This window comes from Glycine soja, chromosome 5 (assembly GCF_004193775.1).
Source record: "Glycine soja cultivar W05 chromosome 5, ASM419377v2, whole genome shotgun sequence".
Classification (NCBI taxonomy): domain Eukaryota; kingdom Viridiplantae; phylum Streptophyta; class Magnoliopsida; order Fabales; family Fabaceae; genus Glycine; species Glycine soja.
The window spans coordinates 24,641,183-24,651,078 of record NC_041006.1 but is presented as its reverse complement, the minus strand read 5'-3'; positions in this window follow the sequence as shown (position 1 = coordinate 24,651,078).

The window sequence follows — 9,896 nt, the reverse complement described above, 5'->3', positions numbered from 1 at the left end:
ATTATCCAAGTCAATTGAATCTTCTTTATCACTGTCTTCTTGGATTGCAGATGAGGCTTTAAGAGTGATTCCTTTCTTCTTCTTATCAGTTTCTTCATGCTGATTTAATCTTAGTAATTCCATTTCATGCTCCTGCAATTTTCCAAATAATGTAGCAAGAGACATACTAGATAAATCTTGAGATTCTGTGATGGCTGTTACTTTTGGTTGCCATTCTCTATTAAGACATCTTAAGACTTTATTTACTAGATCTTCATTTTGAAAAGTTTTTCCTAGAGATGCAAGATGATTAACTATGTGTGTGAACCTCTTTTGCATGTATTGTATACTTTCATTTACATTCATCTTAAAAAGTTCATATTCACGAGTTAAAGTGTTTATCCTAGATCTTTTAACATCTGTTGTGCCTTCATGTGTTACTTGTAGTGTATCCCACATATCCTTAGCACTTTTACAATTTGAAACCCTAAAGTATTCATCTATTCCTAAGGCAGATGTAATAATATTTTTGGCCTTTAAATTATATTGTACTAATCTTCTTTCTTCCTCAGTCCAATCTGCTCTAGGTTTTTCTATTGTTGCACTTCCGGCTATTATAGAGGGAACATAAGGTCCTTGTTCTATGGCTTCCCAAATATTTAAATCTATTGCCTCTATAAAGATTTGCATGCGGGTTTTCCAGTAGTGGTAACCCACTCCATTAAAGATGGGAGGTCTATTTATAGAATTTCCCTCGGGAAACAAGTAGTTTGATGAGGCCATAATTCTTGAAGCTTCTAAACTTTATACAAGAATGAAGCTCTGATACCACTTGTTGGACAAGTGGCCTCAGATATCTTAAGAAGGGGGGGTTGAATTAAGATATTACAACTTATTTTCCCAATTAAAAATTCTATTTAACTTTCTATTCAAGTTATAAATTCCCTTAATAATGAATTTCTTAAATATTGATTCAAATAGAACAATTTGAATATGAATATAAAGCAATAATAAATAAAGGAGTTTAAGGGAAGAGAAAATGCAAACTCAGATTTATACTGGTTCGGCCACACCCTTGTGCCTATGTCCAGTCCCCAAGCAATCCGCTTGAGAGTTCCACTATCTTGTAAATTCCTTTTACAAGTTCTAAACACACAAGGACAACCCTTCCTTTGTGTTTAGAATTCTTTCACAACAAGAGACCCTCGGTCTCTTAATCCCTTTTCAGAATGAAGAAGAAGAAAAGAAGAAATCTCTCTTGAAAGAGATAGATTGAACAATTTGAGCACTCAAATAATTCCTTACTGAATCACAAGTGTTTTAGCCAAGGAATTTGTAAGAGGATAAAACGATTTTGCTTTTTAAGAGGATAAGACCTTTTTGTTCTGAAAATCTCTTAGCAAATTCGTGTCTCAAGTCACATATATATAAGCTTTTGATGGCCATTCAAGAACCAAGTAAAAACATGTGACTGTTGAGAATATTTTTCTGAAAATCTTCTCTGGTAATCGATTACAGTATATGTGTAATCGATTACAAGCTTTAAAATTTGAATTAAAACATTCAATAACTGCTGGTAATTGATTACCATATATGTGTAATCGATTACACAGTGCAAATTTTGAATTCAAATTTTAATAGCTGTTGTAAATCAGTTTTGACCACTGGTAATCGATTACATCCTCTGGTAATCGATTACCAGAGAGTAAATCTGTTGAAAAAAACTTTTTAACTTAGATTTCTTGGCCAAACCTTTTGCGACTTCAATTGGAATTCCCTTCCTATTTAATATACCCTTCCTAAGACTCTAGAGACTGTCTTGATCATTCATCTTGAATATCTTTGTCTTGAATAAATCTTTGAGAAGCATATGATTCATGTAATCCTTTGGCATCATCAAAACATTCAGCTTGATCCTTTGTCTACAAAATCCATTTTGCTACTGGTAATCGATTACAACAATCTGGTAATCGATTACCAGAGAGTAAAAACTCTTTGGTAAACATGTTTTGAGAAAAATCCATGTGCTACTCAGTTTTTGAAAAAACCTTTTCATACTTATCTTGATTAAGTCTTCTCTTGATCTTGATTCTTGGAAGCTTGATCCTTGAATCTTGATTCTTGAATTCAACTTTCCTCTTGAATCTTGAAGTGTTCTTCAACTTTCCTCTTGAACATCTTGAACTCATTCTTTGATTGACCTTTGAGCTTTTTGTCATCACCTTTGTCATCATCTTTGTTATCATCAAAACATCTTTGAATCAATCTTGATTCATCATGAATCTTTGCTTCTACAAATCATTCTAGGCCCTTCAAGTGATAGAAATCACTTTTCACCCAAATCTACTGAAAATTCGGCAGCATAACGACTCTATTTACAGCATCCCAAAATTTATAACAAGCAATTTGCCGAGGGTCGGACACCCTCAGAGTCACCAAAGCATGTACAAGTAAAATGACAATATATATATATATATATATATATATATATATATATATATATATATATATATATATATATATATATATATATATATATATAAATTTGCACTCCATAAATATAATTGTCGTAGTTCACACTCTGTCGGTCTTATCATTCAACAATAATAGTAAGAATACATAGGCCTTTCAGAAAATGTATCAGCAGAAAAATCATCACAATTTCAGAGCATGCACCAGTCATTAGAGTTTGCAGTTTATGTCAACAATCATATAACAATTAAATCCACAGTTCCAAAAATAAATAATTCTAAGGTAACTTTATCCAGATGCACAGTTTCTATTGACTCCTTGCCAAGTGTACCAAGTTGTACAAGTAGTATTAAAACGATAAGATCGAGTATTGAATTTCATAGGGACTATGCTTGTACTCAGAGCTATATATATCTAATGATTAAGAAATTAGTGAATGGAAAAGAGTTTTGTGCATAAGAATTAGTATTAACAGAAATAAATTGAGAATTAACTACAAAGCATTAATATAAAAGGTGAGAAGACAAATGCTAGGAGTATGTGGTTGGTGATGAGTGTGGAACGTGTTGGGGGCTTTGCTACTAGAACTTCTCTTGATGTAATCTTTTATTGATCTTTCTCCATTAACATTAATATGATTATTATCTGCATCTTCTATTCTATTCTAACCAAGATCCCTCGAGTGAAAGAACCTAAATAACCTAATTTCACTCCCAATCTCTTGGCAATTGATTGTTAAATGATTTGCATTAAGAGCAGAGATGCATGAACAGGCTAAAGAAGACCACTCTATCCATAGATATGACTCACTTTAGATGTTCTTCCCAAATTCTTAGCATACAAACATTTACCAATATTTATATCCTAAAACAATACATAAAGATGGATTATCAAACCATAAATATGTGAATAAGCACAAGGATGAACAACAATAACATCATTATATTAAAAGATAGTTCATAATCATTACATCATAGAGAGTTTTGGATTATAGAGCACCCAACATGATGGAATTTTAGTCTTTCATTGTCATGAGGGGATTTAATGGAAGAAAAATGGAGTGAAATGGATCAACCATAGCTCTGAAAAATGGATTTTCCTTGCATCGGTTGGTAGTGGAGTTCCTGTGTTATTTCTCTTCTTTCTGCTACCTTGTTGCGTGGTTAAGTATTTTTGAATGAATGGATGTTGATTTATATATATAATTCATTTTTTGCAAATATCTTCCCACTTGATGACCAATCAGAACTGCCATTGTGTGCTAATCCGGCATGTGCGCGCTGAGCGTATATGCAAAATCTAGCTAGCATAAGTGATTGTGTATTAAGCCACCATATGCTCACTAAGCCGCCAGATGCATGCACACTAAGCCGCTAGATGCGCGCAGTTGGCCTCCAGGTTGGCATCTTGCGCTAAGCGGACTTCTTGGGCTGAGCGGTCCTGAAGTGCTAAGCGAGGATATCATACTGAGCGCGACACTCAGTTCTTCAATCCTCTTCCATAACTCTGCTACATCTCTATACAAAATACAACCAAAATTACTAGAAAATCATTAACTTTAGCATCTTCTAGATAAAAACTTAGAAGAAGCTAAGTTCTTGTTGTTTTAACACAAAAGAAGCAATAAAAGAGAAAAAAAAAAGATAATTGCTATGTGATTTCAGTATACAAATGAAATATGCATAGCACTTATCAGTTTCCAATGTTAAGTTGTCTACTATCTCAAATCACTTTGTCGCTCAGTTTTACAAAGTTTCGCTCCTAACTTATTCTTAGTGCTCTCGGTGCTCTGGGAATCAATTTTTCACAAATCTTATATGCTACCCTACATTTTCACACCTAATAAACTCATTTTTGAGGTCAAAATTTTAATAAAACTAGTCCATACAGCTCTCACTACCAAATTATTTTTGTGACAAATTTTATCCAGTTCAATGTTCTAAAATTTGTTTTTATTCATAACTTTTGCTAAAAAAACTCCAATTTTAGTGAAATTTAAGGCCAATTCTATGTTTTAACACACAAAACTCATTTTTGGCATAAAAAATCAAGAAAAACAACTCATTTTTGGAGACACCCCCTACCTCTTGTAATCTCCACGAAATTTAGAAGGAAGAATGAAGGAGTTTAGGTTCTAGTTTCTAACCTTCAATAGTGCAAAAATAAGATAAGAAACTACGAGTGAGAATAGAGCAAGGTAATGAAGTAAAAATCAAGCTTAGAAGTGAAAATGGAGGTCATTTACCTAAGCTTGATGGAAGAAGGGCTCAAGAACACTTGGAAAAGCTTTAAAAAGGAGTGGAAATGTTGTCTCCTTTCCTCTTGACCAGCTTGTGAAAATGGAGGAAGAATGAGCTACTTTGGTGAGTTTTGGAGTTTAAATGGACTTGTAGAAGAAGCTTAGAGCATGATCCATTGGTAAATCTTATCCTAATCTTCTAGATTAGTGTGCTAACTTCTATTGGGATATGAGTACTCAGAGTGAACCTTGTACATTGCGACTCAATGCACAGTGCAATTCTTGCACATATGGAAATCTAGCTCAAATAATTTCTGTATCTCTGTCAAGCTTTACTAAACCAATCACATACACACACACACACACACACACACACACACACACACACACATAACATGAAAATCAATAATTAAAAGCATATAATTGCTGCAGCTAAATACGCACAAGCACAAAAGACACAACACAAAGTTTTCTCTGTCAGTCTGAGTTGTAATTTTTTGGAGTATTACAATTCTAACTTATTTTAATTATTCTACATCATATAATTAGGCACTTTGATAATCACCAACTAATTAATCTAAAATTCTATTTTTAAACTAATTGTATAGTCATTTATGAAAATGCCCTCCACTTTAAACTTTTATGACTTAATAATTGCTTTTTTAATTCTATGAAATCTAGATCACCATTAATCCACCTTAATTATCTCCACTTAATTATTGCTTTTCTTCTTTCAAGCTTCTAATTTCTATTTCTATACCAAAATCCAATTATTCACATCTAGGCCATTAATGAGTTAACCATTATTTGACCAAAGAATTTTTTCTGAATTATCCTTATTCTTTTTAGACTTTAGCTTAAAAATTTAAGAGCTTAGGCACGCTAAGATATCCTATGGTAATTGTCATACCCTAATTTAGTCTGGGGACTATCATTTGCTAAAATTTTGATTATTGCTATCTGAACTGAGCTGCTTGACACCAATTGCTGCACAATACAAAAGGTTTTTTGATGTTTCGGAAAAGAATGTGGAAAATACCCAAAAGTGTAGAAGCAAATGACTTTGATGTTTTGATGATGATCATGATGATTTGATGCAAATGATGCAAATGCGCTTTTCAAGTTTAAATTCAAGACAATGATTCAAGAATACAAGACACAACATTAAGATGATCACTAGTATTTTAGGAAGGGAATTCCTAATTGATATAGCAAAAGGTTTGTCCAAGTAATTTAAGTTAAAAAGTGTTTTTCAAGAGATTTACTCTCTGGTAATCGATTACCACTGGCCAAAAATGGTTTACAACAACTATTAAAAATTTGAATTCAAATTTTAGACTGTGTAATCGATTACACAATATTGGTAATCGATTACCGGCAGTTAATAAACGTTTTAATTCAAATTTTAAAACCTGTAATCGATTACACAAAACCTGTAATCGATTATCAGAGGATATTTTCAGAAAATTATTTTTAAGAGTCACATCTTTTCAAATGGTTTTTATATGGCCACCAAAGGTCTATATATATGTGACATAAAATCACGAATTTGCTCAAAGTTTTTCATAACAACAAGTCTTATTCTCTCAAAGAGAAAAAACATTTTATCCTCTTAAGAATTCCTTGGCCAATACACTTGCAATTCAATAAGGAATCAATTGAGTACTCAGATTGTAAAATCTATCTCTTTCAAGAGAGATTCATTCTTCTCTTCTTTCTAAATTCTCAAAGGGGATTGAGAGACCGAGGGTCTCTTGTTGTAAAAGAATTCTGAACACAAAGGAAGGATTGTCCTTGTGTGTTCAGAACTTGTGAAAGGATTTTACAAGATAGTGGAACTCTCAAGCGGGTTGCTTGGGGACTGGACGTAGGCACAAGGGTGTGGCCAAACCAGTATAAATCCGAGTTTGCACTTTCTCTTCCCTTAAACTCTTTTATTTATTATTGCTTTATATTTATATTCAGATTGTTCTATTTGAAACATTATTTAAGAGTTCATTTTTAAGGGAATTTGTAACTTGCATAGAAAGTGAAATAGAATTTTAATTGGGGAAATAGTTTGCAATATCTTAATTCAACCCCCTTCTTAAGATATCTGAGGCCACTTGTCTAACAAAAAGGGTCATTTGGAAGCTTTTTCTGACCCCTAGCTCGCCTAGGCCCCCAAATAACTTAGGGGTGAAGTAACCAACTCACCTGGGCGAGTTGAGCTCGCCTGGGCGAGCAAGGTTACTTTAGGTTGAAGCAACAGCTCGGCTGGGCAAGCTGCAGATTAACTAAGTCCCCTCATTTCCTATAAATAGGTGTGAGGGGGCTGAAGGAAGGGGTTGAGCCTTCATATATTGAAAGGATTTAGTGAAATTAAGGAGAAGAAGGAGAAAGAAGAAGAAAAAACGAGGCCAAGGCACTTCCGAATCGCAATCGTGATCGATTCCTATGTATTGTTTTGTGCATCTTTATCTCCTTCTCCTATCATCGGTAATGGCTTTTCTTTTGTAAAGTAAGTTTTACCCGATCATTAATGCTGCAAGTTATCTTTAAAAAATGTTGAAGGTTAATAAGAAAAAACCAAGATAAAACCGACTCATAACTAATTTCTTTTATCAAATATCATTTTAGATTTTTTCAAGGTCCAATGCCTTAAACGAGTCTCTCCATAGGTCCAACGCCTTAAACGACTTTTGTTCGCAATTAAAATCAATCTTTCAAAAAACATAAAATCAATGTAACACACAAATGTTCAAACTTTAAGAACTACGTAGGTCTGAATTCCTCATCGCACCTAAGGATACGTAAGAGCAAGGGCAACACCCTTGTCAACCCCAAAAAAATAATAAACATAAAAAGGGAAAATACATAATTTTGAAGTCATGTTTTGCACACTCGATTAAAGGTTGTCATCCCTTGTGACGGGCGCGTGGGGTGCTAATACCTTCCCCGTGCATAAACAACTCCCAAACCCTCATTTTCAAAATTCGCAGACCTTCGTCTTTTTGGTTTTTCTAATATTTTCCTCGAATAAACATTGGTGGTGACTCCCACACGTTTTCTTCATGAGAGGACGCACTTTCCTATTTAGCCTCGCCCTCCTGCTGAAGGGTAGGTTGCGACAGTTGGCAACTCTATTGGGGAGTGTAAGAGAGTTAGGCCATTTAGCCAGTGTGCAATGTGTAAGAGAGTTACGCCATTCAGTTAGTCGGTGACTTCTTCTTTATTTATGTTCTCTCTTCCCTTTTATCTTTGGTTTTAGTCCATATTTGTATATAACCTTTGCTATGTTGTTGCGTTTGGTGTGTGTTTGTCTATTGATTACATTCATAGTTAGAAATATTTTTTTCTACACACACATGGCACCTACACCTTGCACACGCATTGAGATATTAGGCCCTATACCCAGCTCTATGTGAGCCATAAGGAGTGGCGGTCAATCTATGGTCATGCTGGGTCTCCGACTCGCTTGATAACAATGAAACCTCATCTAGAGTTTTCCTTTTTCAGTTATGCATTGCCGCTAATAGTCCCTATCGCCACAATGTATTACCTAAGAGGATGATATCTCTAGAAGCCAGTAAAGTTACATGAAGCCACCCTTGGGAGTTGTCACTAAAAGGGGACTTTTGGATCCTTTCCATTAGTTTCCTAAATTAGGGGGCCACATAGAAAACTCACTTTGGCTTGTTCCTTGATTGCATCATGCATCTCTTCATGGCATTGCAATGGACATATCATTCCTGCATTTATCATTTATCATATTCATGCATTGCATTTGCATAAGTCATCGCATTAACATACATCTTCATTTAGCATGCTTTTGTTCTGCCAATTGCATGAATTCTATTTTCATCATTCATATGATGTTCACTCATGCATAGTTTCTCATGCCTTGCATTTTCCTCTACAAAAACAAAAACGAAAACAAAAAAAAGAACAAAAAGATGTCATGAAAGTTTACACCACATGCTTAGTTACATGTGTTGGGTACCATGATGATGGCTATGAACCAACTATGTTGGGATTATACACTCGTTTCTGTAAAAAAAATTATTGAAAATCGTGTGAACATGATGGTACCTAATGCATGGTTAACTAGGAAATGATGGTTCTTCCAGCATCTCATGTCAATCTCATAATTAAATTTGCCATGCATAGCAAGAATATGCTCTAGTCATTCATCTCTATGATATGTTGTTGAAGTATTGACAATCAAAATTTCTATTCCTTGGATTATGGGGTTGAACCAAGCACATGTTTTTAAGGAAAGGTTCATCAAGTCAAGGTCAAGTATGGAAGTAACCAGCTTGCAAAAGTTAGGGTAAAAGATGGATCGAGTTACATCGCTTCTTTGTCTACTGCCAACACATGATTGAGCTAAATAATTTACAAAAATTAAGAACTGTTGACATCCATGTTTTATTTCCAGTTTCACTTTGACAATATGTGATGAACAATGTTGTTTTAATGAAAATTTGAATTGATTCAACCCTATGTTCTACTGAATGTCCTGTGTAAAATTTGCAATACTTTGACAGTGCATCATTCACATACATCCATGCTTATTTTTCTTTTCACATTGGTGGCATTTCTCATTGCATTCTTTCCTTGAAATCAGAATTGTAATAATTGTAATCAAAAGGAAAGAATGCGCTTTACGGTGCCCTTACCAAACGTGTGCCAGAGCTAAAGTAATGAGTGAAATAGAAGAGGTGCAAGAACAAATGAAGGCCGACATGGAGGCCATGAAAGACCAAATGGCTGCCATGTTGAGCATGAAGAAAATAATGGAAAGCAATGCGGCTGCAGTTGCCACTACTAGTGCCCCGATTGAGGAAGACCCAACTCACCCATCGGGCCTTAATAAAGTAAATCCTCCAGTCTCGGATATGGTAGGTCAGGGGAGAGAAGCATTGGGAAGTACAGGTGGTCCCCATGTTGTGCAGAGCAAGAATTCTTTCCCACCATACGGCTTGCCTCCCAACTATACACCACCCAATGTTGCACACGCTCCCGATGAGAATGTTAATAACTCCACTCCCATACTCATTGAGAGCCGACAACCCCAATTTGATCATGCACATGTCTCTCAACCCATGGGGAGGCACATGAGGCACCCGAATCTAGTAAACTTTGAGCCTCACCTCAGATATGCCTTTGAGGGGCAAGCATTTTACGGCATACCCCTACCAAACACTTTGGGGGGCCCTCAGTA